The sequence below is a fragment of the Onychostoma macrolepis genome, chromosome 14 (genome assembly GCF_012432095.1).
Source record: "Onychostoma macrolepis isolate SWU-2019 chromosome 14, ASM1243209v1, whole genome shotgun sequence".
NCBI classification, from domain to species: domain Eukaryota; kingdom Metazoa; phylum Chordata; class Actinopteri; order Cypriniformes; family Cyprinidae; genus Onychostoma; species Onychostoma macrolepis.
The window spans coordinates 11498485-11512138 of record NC_081168.1 but is presented as its reverse complement, the minus strand read 5'-3'; the positions used below and the strand labels follow the sequence as shown (position 1 = coordinate 11512138).

The 13654-nt window shown below is 37.8% G+C and overlaps 1 protein-coding gene across 5 annotated transcripts in view; it reads right to left on the bottom strand.

Annotated features, from left to right (window-relative positions):
• pcdh1b (protocadherin 1b) overlaps positions 1 to 7447 on the bottom strand; it is a 258051-nt gene extending 250604 nt beyond the window's left edge. For 2 of the 5 annotated variants that reach the window (XR_009274092.1, XM_058797251.1), the window contains exons 1-3: positions 7347 to 7444; positions 4391 to 4517; positions 4170 to 4261 (exon numbers count right to left, since the gene is read on the bottom strand). The gene's annotated coding sequence lies outside the window, so the exon portion shown is untranslated. Of the gene's footprint in view, positions 1 to 4169; positions 4262 to 4390; positions 4518 to 7346 lie in introns of all 5 variants that reach the window. The other 3 variants (XM_058797245.1, XM_058797249.1, XM_058797252.1) reach the window with 3 other exon arrangements.
• Between the last annotated feature and the right edge of the window lie 6207 nt (positions 7448 to 13654).

The window sequence follows — 13654 nt, the reverse complement described above, 5'->3', positions numbered from 1 at the left end:
AAAGCTAAATGATTCAGTCTCCCTTCAATGCGACTGGACTGAGTGTGTTAAACCGGCTGATGGACTGTTCATTTGCAAAGCGCGGATTGGTCCTTTTGTCTCAAGATGTAGATTATTTAAATTCAGAGACTCGACTTTCCTCATTTCCTCAGACGAATTACAGGTAGAGCACTCTGAAATTAGTTCACCTGCACAGCTGAGCTCAGAGAATGGAAGCCTTATACTTTTCCATTAAAAAAAGGGATTGTTTCCTCTCCGTATAACCAGGAACGAGAGGATTATTTGCCACCATTAATAGCATGAAAATGAGCACTTTGTCATTCAGTGAGATGAAGCTGGACGTTTCCTTGTCCGGACAGTAATTTTAGAGGAATGTGAGGCCTACTGTCCTTTTGCCTTTCAGGTGTTTAGAAGTCTGTAATTAATGCATGTCACTTTGAAGCACGGCAGACTTCGGAATTAAGGGTCTTGCCTTGTGGTCAGAGACGTATGTGGTCTGACAGTGACAGGACAAACAAACGCACATGCACTGACAGAGAAAAAAGGAAGGAGGTAAAACGCAGACGCACAGGAGTCACACTTGTGGATGAAGCCACAGGCAGCAGGAAGTGTTTTGAGTAATCCGTACTAATGAGAGTGTGTACCTGCTTACTGTCAGAAAAATGGAAACGGGCACACAAAAATGCGCGCATACACACACTGCTGCACTCAAGTTTTCAGCTACACACCTTGCTGACTCATTTTGACGTACTGCACAGCCACACACATGCATTTTTGCCCTTTGACTTCAATTTCAGCCTAATTTCAATTCCGGTCCACGGTGAGCTTTGACTCTTTGGTATAGGGGAGAAAGCAAAGCAGGCATTAGAGATTTGAATCAGGAAAAGAAAAAAAAAAAAACAGCCTAATTTAGCACTGGCCCATGAGATAAGAGCTCCGTCAGCTTATCATAGAACAAACAACCATCAGACCCGATCCCCCTGATACGCCACTGTTATTAACTCCAACAAGAGGATGAATAATTCAACATGTTAATCTCTCTCTCAACACACACACATGCTCCCACACACATTAACATTTCATTTGCAAACACACGTGCATGCATGGACACAGGCAGGCTCATCTAATGATAATGTATATCTTTGTGTACCTTTGTGTTGACTCACAAGTGTTTATATACATATGTTCATGTGGTGACAAAGAAGTGGACACTTCACTTTGGTTTGTTGCCGTTGTGAGCCAGATGAGAGGGACGGCCATATGTCACAGCTATAATTATGCGTGCTGGAAAGATCTTACTGAAGGTGAAGTGTGTCTGGTGCCACTAATGGCACTGAAATTACGTGCTTTGCCTTCTTTCAAGCAAACATGACACGCAAATAATGACTGTTTCCAAACACTTTTCAAACACTCCGCCCGTCTTTCGTTGTTTGGACAGTGCAAATGTCCAATGTTCACTCAAACAAGCTGAATTTACTGAGATGCAATGAGGTGAATTCAGTCCATTCAGTGTTCGCAATATAGTAAAGGATATTTTAAAGTCTGCTAAATTAAAGCTATCAGTTTGCCACTTCAAGTTTGAGCTGACAAAGACATATTAATATCTGTTTCTGAACATGGTGATTGCATTTGTAGTTCATCAACAGCTCATTATATACGTAATTTTTTTATGTTATTGTAACTTGCAGTAAGTCATTTCATTCTTGTCAACACATAGGCTATTGATAATCTTTCAGACAATTTCATAAGTTATATTTTTTTTTACACTGTGAATTTGTATATACATGTGTTATCATATTACCACCAGATTCCTTCCTCTACACGTATGAAAATTGACTTTATTACCTCATTTTTCAATATTCTGTCAGTTCACACTTAATTTTCCATCTGAGCTTTTAAAGTTCTGCTTCAAAACGCTACTACTAACCAATTATATCTTAGAAATGTTTCATCTGGCATTTTCTCTGTCAATATTTGCTTTTTTTAACATGTCTAATGAAGATCTGTGTGCATGTTAGCGAAATGCTATGCAAATTATTTTTAAAAAGCATTTTTTTCTCTCTCTCCAAATTTATGTACATTAAAGTACATTATCATTCAAATGTTTTTGAAATAAGTCTCTTATGCCCACTAAGACTGCGTTTACTTGATCAAAAATAGCAAAAACAGTAATATTTTGGGGGAAAATATATAATTTATATTAAATGTGTTCTATTGTAATATATTTTAAAATGTAGTTTATTCCTGTGATGGCAGAGCTGTATTTTCAGCATCATTACTCCAGTCTTCAGTGTCCCATGATCCTTCAGAAATCTGTCTAATATGTTGATTTGGTACTGAACAAACATAAAAAAAAAAAAAACTTACTGACCCCAAACTTCTAAACATTTTGAGTGTGTCATTGTCATTTTTAAATAAACATGAATAATATCGATAAAAAAATAATAATAAAAACATCTACATTTACTTTAAGGTAAATTAACATTAACATAATTTAATTTATGTATTCATGTAGGTCAGTGTTGGCAGTAACAAAATAATTCACAGTACTACAGTAAATGTGCTGCAGAGACTATAGGAAGAGTTGTGTTCATCTGCGATAGTGTTATCAATAATCGCTTTCAAATGAGGCTTTTTTCTCTTTTCAGATGACGCCGAAAATCATTTGCATAAACTCAGATTTACGATCTTCACAGATTTTAATCACGTTACTGCATAATTGAACATAACAATGCTTTGCGATGTCACAATTCATTCTAACTCACATCAGAGCAACATCAATTTGATATTTACCAGTTTGTTTGTTTTTTGTTTTTTTACTGAAGATTACATTGAATGAAAACTCCAGTTTATTCCCTTACAGGAATGTTCTGAGCTTGTCTGAGTTAGCAACAGTAACCAAGAAGGGTGGAGCTTAGCAAATGGTCAATCGCAAATCAGTGTCTTTGGACAGGACTCTACTGTCAAAGCCTGTTGACTCCTAAGGGAAAGCATGCAGTCGTGTGCACATGAAAGAGCCATTTTCACATATTGTCTTTCCTTTCATCAAGTTGCCTGTTACTACAGTCACTCAGTTGTGTGTTTTTTTTTTTTTTTGTGGCCATTTGCCAACATTTATTCATCCGTGATGCCAAAAACCAACCTGGACATTTAGCTAGTCAAAGGCCATGGGTAATGCAGGTGAGCACTTATTTTCACAGGCACCGAGCAGGTCAGACCACGACACGTCTACCGTGAACACTTCTATTAATTCAGTTATTCACGAGCCCATGAGACTCGGAGCGGTCAAAGTTACAAAGCACTCAAACGATCAAAAAGCACCCCGGGCTCACTTGAGCGATGCTCCAGAAAGTTTTCAAGAGAATGGTGACCTGTGTTTAATCAGCGAGAGAGTTCATCTCAGAGGATGCTCTATGGGTGTAATTTGGTTCGTTTTTTTTTGTACGAAACCCCACTCGCTCATCAACAAAACCCCTTTAGTCGAATGTGGGAACCAACCACCCGGATCCTCCATCTCGGCATGGCTGCCCTCCTATCCACTGATTCCTGACTGACATTTAGATAAAGGTGAGAGAGAAAGGCCCAGCTGAGCTGATGCCCGTCGCCAGGGTAAATTCAGTGCGCCCTTTCAGCGACTCGGAAGTCAAATTATAGCTTGCGGTCTGACATTTCCATTGTATTGGTAGAGTGCTGTTTTATTCTCCTAATTAGGCCATTAGGTACATCACTGATCTTGCGCCTAGAGATGGCCGGCACTAATAAAGAACAGAGAAACCCTGGGATAAAAGAGAAGCGATGGAGAGAAACCGAGGGGAGAGATGAAGGAAGAAAGCCAGATAGATGTGTAAAGGGAAACCAGGAAAGGAGAGGGAGGAAGCCCTTGTGACAGTGGCCCTGGCAAACCAAAGTAGAGACAGAGCTGTGAACTGAAAGAGATGAATAGATAAAAGACATATACAGAGAGAGAAATAGAGGAACAGAGATATGAGGGAAAATCATGGAGGTGGAAGGATTTAAAGATGAATACGGTGGACCTTTGCTCAACGGTTTTAGAGATTGAATCAGAGAGAGAGAGAAATCCAGTTATGAGTTCGCAGTGGCACAGGTGACAGAACAGAGTGTGCTGTGCTCTACTGTATATCCATAATGGGATATTTATACATACTCACTGAAATATCACTCCCTCTGGATAATTGGACACAGCTTGTGATGAAATATCAAACCAGCTCCTGATGTTGGACTTTTTAGCCCCTGCAAGGTCCTGTAAACAGTCAGACATCAAGTTGAGAAGAACTATTCACCCCTCATCTCATATGCCCCCAAGTTTTGCCAGATTGAAGCATATGGAAACATAAACATGCTACATAATATTAGCTGTGGTGAAACTCACAGTTAAGGACTGAGTCAGGTGGGGGTGGGAAAAACGCTGAAAGGAACATGGCCGTTGCCATGGATGGGTGTAGGATATAGGAAGATGGAAAGATCATTATCTCCATCAAATGTGACAGGCACCCTTCCTGAAATATGAAAGCAGGGAAATACATGAATATATTTTTTTGTTCCCCATAATAGCTAATAATTGTGAAAATTGGTATATTGTTATTGTTGTATATTGACACTTTCTGCTTGTTAGGTGTTGAGGGAAAATATGCCATCCACTAAAAGCCATCTTTTTGTTAAAAACAATTGCAAAAATGAAGTTAGTTATGAGGAGAAAAAGGTCTTGCATCATATGTTTGCAGAAACCACGTGTTGAGATTTTGTTGTGCATAGTGTATATATTTTTAGATGTCTAAATACATTTGGGGTCATAGTGAACTTTCTTTTTTTTTTTTTTTTTAATAATTGCATTTATTTAAAATGTCTTATGCTCACAGAGGATGCATTTTGTAATCAAAAACACAATAAAACATTTTAAAATAAAATGTATTCCTGTGATTCCAAAGCTGAATTTTTAGCAGCCATTACTCCAGTCTTCAGTGTTACATGATCCTTCAGTAATTAATCATATATTTATACGCTTGCAACTATATGTTAAATCAAATTGAAGACTTAAAATACTAGAATATAATCTTTACTGCTTATTAAAATGTAATTAAATTTGCAAGTACTTTGTCAACATAGATGGTGCTAAAAATGCTTTTCATTAATTATTTTCTGCACATTTTCCATAACACCCTATTGCAGCCCTTAGAACCCTAAAATAAAGTGTATGCAAGGACCTCTACATTTCCTCTACATTCCTAGTTTCAGTCATCATTTCCCAACTATAAAGTTGAAAGCTTGCAGTGAAAGTTTTATGTTATATTAAAACAGTGTCTGTATATGACAGCATAATTGATTTATGAAACGCTATGATCATTCTCGGCTATGGTGGAGTTTTTTGTTATGTCAGGGGGTGTTTAACGACTTAAATAATGATTTAAATATGGCTTTCCTCATCTAACCAAGTCATTAGAAGTTTGCCCATGTAAGCGTTATTAATGGGAAAAGGCAATGTCTAATTAAGAAGTGTTTGAAAGGCCTTGACCTTTCTGCAGACAGTCTGTAAATCATAACTGCAGGGTTAAATATGACATTAATTTTCTCTTGTACCTGCTAATACGCTGATGAAAGTGTGATGTTGGCAGGTAAGGTGGGAAAACAAGATACATATTTAATTAGTGAACGTTCGAGACACCTTCCCTGTTTTTACTTTGAGTGAAGCGATGAAGGTGAATTTTAGATAACTTTTTATCAATTTGCAATGCGTTTAAAACATAATCCGCGGTTAATTTAGAAAGTAGCCACTCCAACAGTGTTACCTCAATAAAATTACCGCATTTACACAAAAAAAAAAAAACATGATGTGTACCTTACACTGGGTTAGTCTCCATGGCAACCGCTGACTTTCACACAACGTTGAAAGGACGGGATGCAAAAAAGGTGCAATTGAGTATGCAAATGAGCATTAATTGTCATGTGAAAAGTGCTTTAATTGTGTTGAGCCTGGCCAGGGAGGTAGACGGAAAGGTGGGCAAACAGTAGTGAGCGGGTGAGGCGTGGATTGGTGACTGGGATGGCGTTATTTTAATGACAAATGTCGAGAGGGCATTATTGTAGCGCGAACGCACATTAATATAATGCATAACATAACATATATCATTTATATGAAGTCTTTAGAGCCATAGGCTATAATATGTTGTTTTTAGATAAATTGCTCAGAGAGCCAGTTGGACAGAGGTTATTTATATGTACAAATCATCCAAGCACCCAGTTCCTAGCCATGTCTAATATAGGTCACATTTCATTAACATTGCTAAATATAATTAAATTGCAAAGATCCCTCTTTGGTTGTCAAAAGAATTCCAGGTTCAGTTCCCTCTCAGCCAATTAGATTTCACATAGTATTTTCATTGGTCAGTAGTGGAGGTTAAATGTTAAATCTTTATTTATATAGCGCCTTCTAAAAGGTGAGAGGAGAGACACGTTTCAAGTGCGCGCACTCTCACTGGGCGACAGCAGCGTGTATCTGAGCGCGCGCGGCCGGTTTTGTGCCAGAGCAAAGGAAATCCAAGTTAGAGGGTGACACGGGAGTGCATTTTCAAACCTCTCCCGTCCCACTCCCACAAAAAAAAAAAAAATCTCGTCCAGTCCCAATCCCACGACAAAACTGGGGGGAAATCCCGTCCCGTTCCACTACCGGAAGAATTAGGCCTACTCCCATTCCCTCCCACTCCATTTTTTTTTTTTTTTTGGCCGAAATCTGTCAGTTACAGTAAAAATATAGTACAGATCACAGCGTGCCCACCTTAGTTGAATAAAAACCCAAAATGTATTTTTTTGTTATTATTTTGAACTGAAAGCCAGTTTATGCACAGTGTAGGCTACATTGCACACATTACATTTTATGTAAATCACCCATGCTAACACACACGTTTTCTATTTGAATTTTGTTTTTTTCATTTGAAAGTAGACATTTCACTCTCTATAGGTATATTTTTCAAAGACGGAGTTTCGAAGTTTCTCGCTCAGAGACCTAAAGCGCACCCTGTTTGCTTTAAAGCGCAAAGTTTCCTTGTTATTCTGAGTGTACACAAATAAACGTAGAGTCTTTACAGATCTGAAAGATGTATTAGGCTACTTTTATCTGTATGACCAAAAAATTACGGAGATTTTAAGAGCAAGTGAGCGCACCGGCGCCTGTCCTGCAGCGAGCGCGCTATTCAGCTTCCTCTCTCCACACAAACACTTCAATAGCGCACATTTCTCTAGGTTAACATCATATTGAGCGGCCATGCAAAGTTACATACATCTTTCAGATGAAAAAGCCATATTTGAGGTCGATGAATGATAGTGTGTATTACCACATAGACCAGCCGTTAACGATCTGTCCGTCACGGACTGCGTCATTCACTTAACCAGCCACACCAAATCAAAGAGGAAGAGAGCAAGACAGGGCAACTAGAATTCAGTTCAGAATTAAAATATACAGTTTATAGTTTATTTATATAAAAGGTAACTTATGTGTATAAAGTTGGGTATCATTACTATTCCCGGTCCCGCCCACACCCGATGACATTTTTTCCTGTCTCGTCCCAATCACGTGATTCGTAGCGATTTTGTTTCCCAACCCGCGGGATTCCCAAAAAATGTCAGCCTCTAATCCACGTGCGAGCGGAGATATTCGCCCTCGCGCATTATATTAATGTGCTTTTGCGCTAGTGATGGAAAAATGAAGCTTTGCGAAGCACCGAGGCTTCCCCTCAACTGTATCGTAAAAAGGTTCATTACTCGAAGCTTTTCAAGACGATGCACACTAACGACATCTTGTGGTCAAAAGGTGGAAATAGCTGCCTTTGCGTCCCAGACGACCCAGCCATTTGATTGTTTCAAATAATAAATCAGTTTGTGCTATGAAAATAAAGCAAAGAAAGTATTAACTCTATATAAATTAATCTTTTACTTGTCAGTCATTGTTTTACACAATATATGAATAAATGAGTCTGTGAATAAATTTGTAGAAAAAATAGGCAAGAATATATGATATGCATAAATGATCAAAATAAAAGAAGATTATGAATCAGAATGGTCAGCTGAAGTGATTGTGAAGCGGGAATTAATACAAAATGAACATGCACAAAACTACACATGCATATATTTATTCGTATATTGATTCATTCTTATCGAAGAAGTGAGTGACACTTCAAACTGCGCAAGTGGTTCGCGTTATTTGAAACAGAATACTAAGCAGTCACGTGGTTGTGTGCGAAAACGAAGCTTCGGACGTCACAGATCAAGTGGTTTTGGCAAAACGAAGCTCCGGTACAGTGCTTCACTGCCAGATGCTTCGTTTTTTTTTTTTTTTTTTTGATACAGGCTGCGAAGCCTCGGTGTCGAACGTCACATCACTATTTTGCGCTACAATAATGCACTCTCGACATTTGTCATTAAAATAGCGCCATAGGACCGTCGCTTCTCACTGATTGTTTGACACGTGCCCTTATTCCGTTTGATTCATGTGTGCTGCCTGTTCGCCATTATCCTTGTAAACTATGACCAAAAAAAACGCCTTTCATCTATGATAATATTCATTCATAGCTGGAACACACGCAAGCATACTGAAAATGCATTTCTGTTGTGATCCATCCAGATTGCGGCCCGTAGTGAAATCACTCTCCGTACGGCGTGTGTAAAACATCTTTCATTCATTCTTGTAGACAGTAATTCCTCCCCTGATGTTGCCGCCTAAGAGCTTCACACAAACGCGTCTGTGCAATCCTAACTGCATAATCTCATTCCTGATCAGCAGTAAACATGGCGAAACTGTCTAGAGATATACCATCAACATTTCCATGTGTTTTGTTTGCATATAAGTGGCTTGTAGGTACTTAAATTCCAATGGCTGGCATGTTTATGCACTGGCTAATGACACACCATGCATTTGTGAACAGTGAAATGGTAGTGTTAATACCATTCAGATGTTTTGGGTCAATACAATTTTGTTTTAAAGAAATAAATGAATACTCTTATTCAGCAAGGAGGCATTACATTGATCAACAGTGGCAGTAAAGATAAAATAATGTTACAAAATGTTCCTGTTTCAAATAAATGCTTTTTTTGAACTTTGTATTCAAGAAATCCCTGACAAAAATGCAGCAGAGTTTCCTAAATAAATAAACAAATAAAATAAAAAAAATAAAATAATAATAATACTAATAATATTTTTTTTTTCTTGTGCAGATCAACATATTAGATTAGAATGATTTTGAAGGATCATAGACACGGAGGACTGGATTAATGGCTGATGAAAATTCAGCTTTGCCATCAAAGGAATAAATTACATTTAGAAATATTTTTAAATAGATAATGTATTTTACAATGTAATAATAGTTTATAATATTACTGCTTTTACAGTAATTTTTAATCAAATAAATACAGCTTCAGTGAGCATAAGAAACAATAATAATAATAATAATAATAATAATAATTAATCCCAAACTTGTGAACAGTAAAAATGGTAAAAATAACGTATATTTAGACATTTAAAAATATACATATTGCATTGGACAACATAATCTTAAAATAAAGTAAAATTTAATTGTAAAATAAAATAAAATAAACATGTCTGACTGCAACAAGTCATATCTGCAAAAAAATATGCAAGACCTTTTCCCCCTCATAATGAACTTTTTTTTTTTTTAGCAAAAAAATATTTTAGTGGATGACGGCAATTTCCCTCAAGTTCACATTTTAATAATGTATGACATGAAGAAAGTGTTCAAACGAAGCTTATTTTTTAACAGTTTATATTTTATAATATATAAAATATTTTAAGTATTAAGTCCTAATTCATACTGGCCAGTATATTTGTCTGTTTTCACGCATGTTTGTGTGAGTTTACGTTAGCATGTGTTGTGGCCAGGCCAGGCCAGACCCCCTGTTAGAAATGGCCAGTGGCCCAGCTGGGCTAGCATAGATGCTTTGCGGGTGTGCAGGGAAGTGATAGACACACACCAGTGGCTGCAAGTGTTGCAGAACTTGAGAGGAATGAGAGAACAGGATAAAAAGGTAACTCTTCACGCCGAACACCACCCTGAAAATACTCACAGCATCATATATATCCACCATTCATCATACCTAAGCAAACGTTGCAAAAAACATCTCTGAAAACTACACTTACTCCATGCGGTGTCCAGCTACTGTGGATTGGGATGATAAATTGAACATATGTATTGCAATAAATCTGCTCAAATTACTTTTTCTGGTCTGATTTTCTGTCTAATGTAGATCGAAATGGAAAGTGAATGAATTGTTCTCCATTTCCTGAATACTGAATGGTTGTCATTTAGATTGTATACTAACATTTGCCTAACCAAATAGTCCTTAAAGGGATAGTTCACCCAAATATATATATACACACATACAACCCAAATTCTGGAAATGTTGGGACGTTTTTTTTTTTTTATTTGAATGAAAAGAAAACAAAGACTTCCAAATCACATGAGCCAATATTTTATTCACAATAGAACATAGATAACATAAATGTTTAAATGGAGAAATGTTACACTTTTATCCACTAAATGAGCTCATTTCAAATTTGATGCCTGCTACAGGTCTCAAAAAAAGTTGGCACAGGGGCAGCAAAGGGCTGAATAAGCAAGAAACAAAAAAAAAGATTCAGCTGGGAGAACATCAAGCAACTATTTAAGTTAATTGACATCAGGTCTGTAACACGATTAGCTATAACAGGAATGTCTTAGAGAGACAGAGTCTCTCAGAAGTAAAGATGGGCAGAGGCTCTCCAATCTGTGAAAGAGTACATAAAAAGATTGTGGAATACTTTAAAAACAATGTTCCTCAACGTCAAATTGCAAAGGCTTTGCAAATCTCATCATCTACAGTGCATAACATCATCAAAAGATTCAGAGAAACTGGAGAAATCCTCTGCGTAAGGAACAAGGCCAAAGACCTTTGTTGGATGCTCGTGGTCTTTGGGCCCTCAGACGACACTGCATCACTCATCAGCATGATTCTGTCATTGACATTACTATGTGCTCAGGAATACTTCCAGAAACCACTCTCGGTAAACACAATCCGCCATGCCATCTGCAGATGCCAACTAAAGCTCTATCATGCAAAAATGAAGCCATATGTGAACATGGTCCAGAAGCGCCATTGTGTCCTGTGGGTCAAGGCTCATTTAAAATGGACTGTTTCAAAGTGGAAAAATGTTCTATGGTCAGACGAGTCCAAATTTGACATTCTTATTGGAAATTACAGACGCCCTGTCCTCCGGGCTAAAGAGGAAGGAGACCTTCCAGCGTGTTATCAGCGTTCAGTTCAAAAGCCAGTATCTCTGATGGTATGTGGGTGCATAAGTGCATAAATTCCAGAAACTCATAACCTCAATGCCCAGATGTCTTCAAACTATTTTGAAAAAAAGAGGAGATGCTACACCATGGTAAACATGCCCCTGTCCCAACTATTGTATTGAATATTTAAATAGCTCATTTTGTGCATGAAAATTGTAAAGCTTCTCAGTTTAAACATTTGTTTAAATATGTACTCAATACTTGGTAGGGGCTCCTTTTGCTTTAATTACTGCCTCAATTCGGCGTGGCATGGAGGTGATCAGTTTGTGGCACTGCTGAGGGTATGGAAGCCCAGGTTTCTTTGACAGTGGCCTTCAGCTCATCTGCATTTTTTGGTGTCTTGTTTCTCATTTTCCTCTTGACAATACCCCATAGATTCTCTGATCAGGTCTGGTGAGTTTGCTGGCCAGTCAAGCACACTAACACCATGGTCATTTACCAACTTTTGGTGCTTTTGGCAATGTAGGCAGGTGCCAAATCCTGCTGTAAAATGAAATCAGCATCTTCAAAAAGCTGGTCAGCAGAAGAAAGTATGAAGTGCTCCAAAATGTCTTGGTAAACGGGTGCAGTGACTTTGGTTTTCAAAAAACACAATGGACCAACACCAGCAGATGACATTGCACCCCAAATCATCACAGACTGTGGAAACTTAACACTGAACTTCAAGCAACTTGGGCTATGAGCTTCTCCACCCTTCCTCCAGACTCTAGGACCTTGGTTTCCAAAATGAAATACAAAACTTGCTCTCATCTGAAAAGAGGACTTTGGACCACTGGGCAACATTCTTCTTCTCCTTATCCCAGGTAAGACACCTCTGACGTTGCCTGTGGATCAGGAGTGGCTTAACAAGAGGAATACGACAACTGTAGCCAAATTCCTTGACACGTCTGTGTGTGGTGGCTCTTGATGCCTTGACCCCAGCCTCAGTCCATTCCTTGTGAAGTTCACCCAAATTCTTGAATCGATTTTGCTTGACAGTCCTCATAATGCCGGCGGTTCTCTCAGTTGGTTGTGCATCTTTGTCTTCCACACTTTTTCCCTCCACTCAACTTTCTGTTAACATGCTTGGATACAGCACTCTGTGAACAGCCAGCTTCTTTGGCAATGAATGTTTGTGGCTTAGCTTCCTTGTGAAGGGTGTCAGTGATTGTCTTCTGGACAACTGTCAAATCAGCAGTCTTCCCCATGATTGTGTAGCCTAGTGAACCAAACTGAGAGACCATTTTGAAGGCTCAGAAAACCTTTGCAGGTGTTTTGAGTTTATTAGCTGATTGGCATGTCACCATATTCTAATTTGTTGAGATAGCGAATTGGTGGGTTTTTGTTAAATGTGAGCCAAAATCATCACAATTAAAAGAACCAAAGATTTAAAGTACTTCAGTCTGTGTGCATTGAATTTATTTAATACACGAGTTTCACAATTTGAGTTGAATTACTGAAATAAATGAACTTTTCCACAACATTCAAATTTACTGAGATGCACCTGTATATATATATATATATATATATATATATATATATATATATATATGAGCCAGAATTTGATCTGGCTTCACCCTGCTAGAATGTGTTCACATTGTGTTTTTTTTTTTGGTTCTGAATCATGGTACATTTGCATCATTGAAGTGGCAGATGTTTAACCCTGTAACGCGTAACGACTATGCAGGAGAAGACCGCAATATGGATGGATAATGTTGCTTGCTCGTCTTACGTTTGTGCTTTGGATTTTGACCACCACAGCATGGCACATGATGAGTCTATTTATCACAAATGTAATGCAAAGGTTCAAAAGTACATGGGAGTCAATTTCTGCTGAAGGCACATGAAAATGAGATACACATTCTATCTGCTTGCAGTGCATCAGTCAAGCTTGTCAGGACAGTGAGCAAGAAAACAAATAGTTTTGATCAATTGATGTGTCACTTCCCTAATTTAGTATGCTTGTGTTCACATTAGAAGTGAACCGTACCTTAAACCCGAGACATACCACACAATTTTAGCAATCCTGTAAGATCATGTCACACTGTGCGACATGGATCTAATAAACTTGGCTACGACCAGTGTTGGGCACGTTACTTTAAAAAAGTAATTAGTTATAGTTACTAGTTACTTCTCACAAATAGTAACTGAGTTAGTAACTGAGTTACATCATTATAAAAGTAACTAATTACCAGGGAAAGTAACTATTGCGTTACTTTAAAAAAAATGTTCAAATGTCAAATAACTTTGGATGCCCCCAATATTAAATATGTTAAATTAATGAAATGGACACTAAAAAGAATAAATTATTATTATAAAAC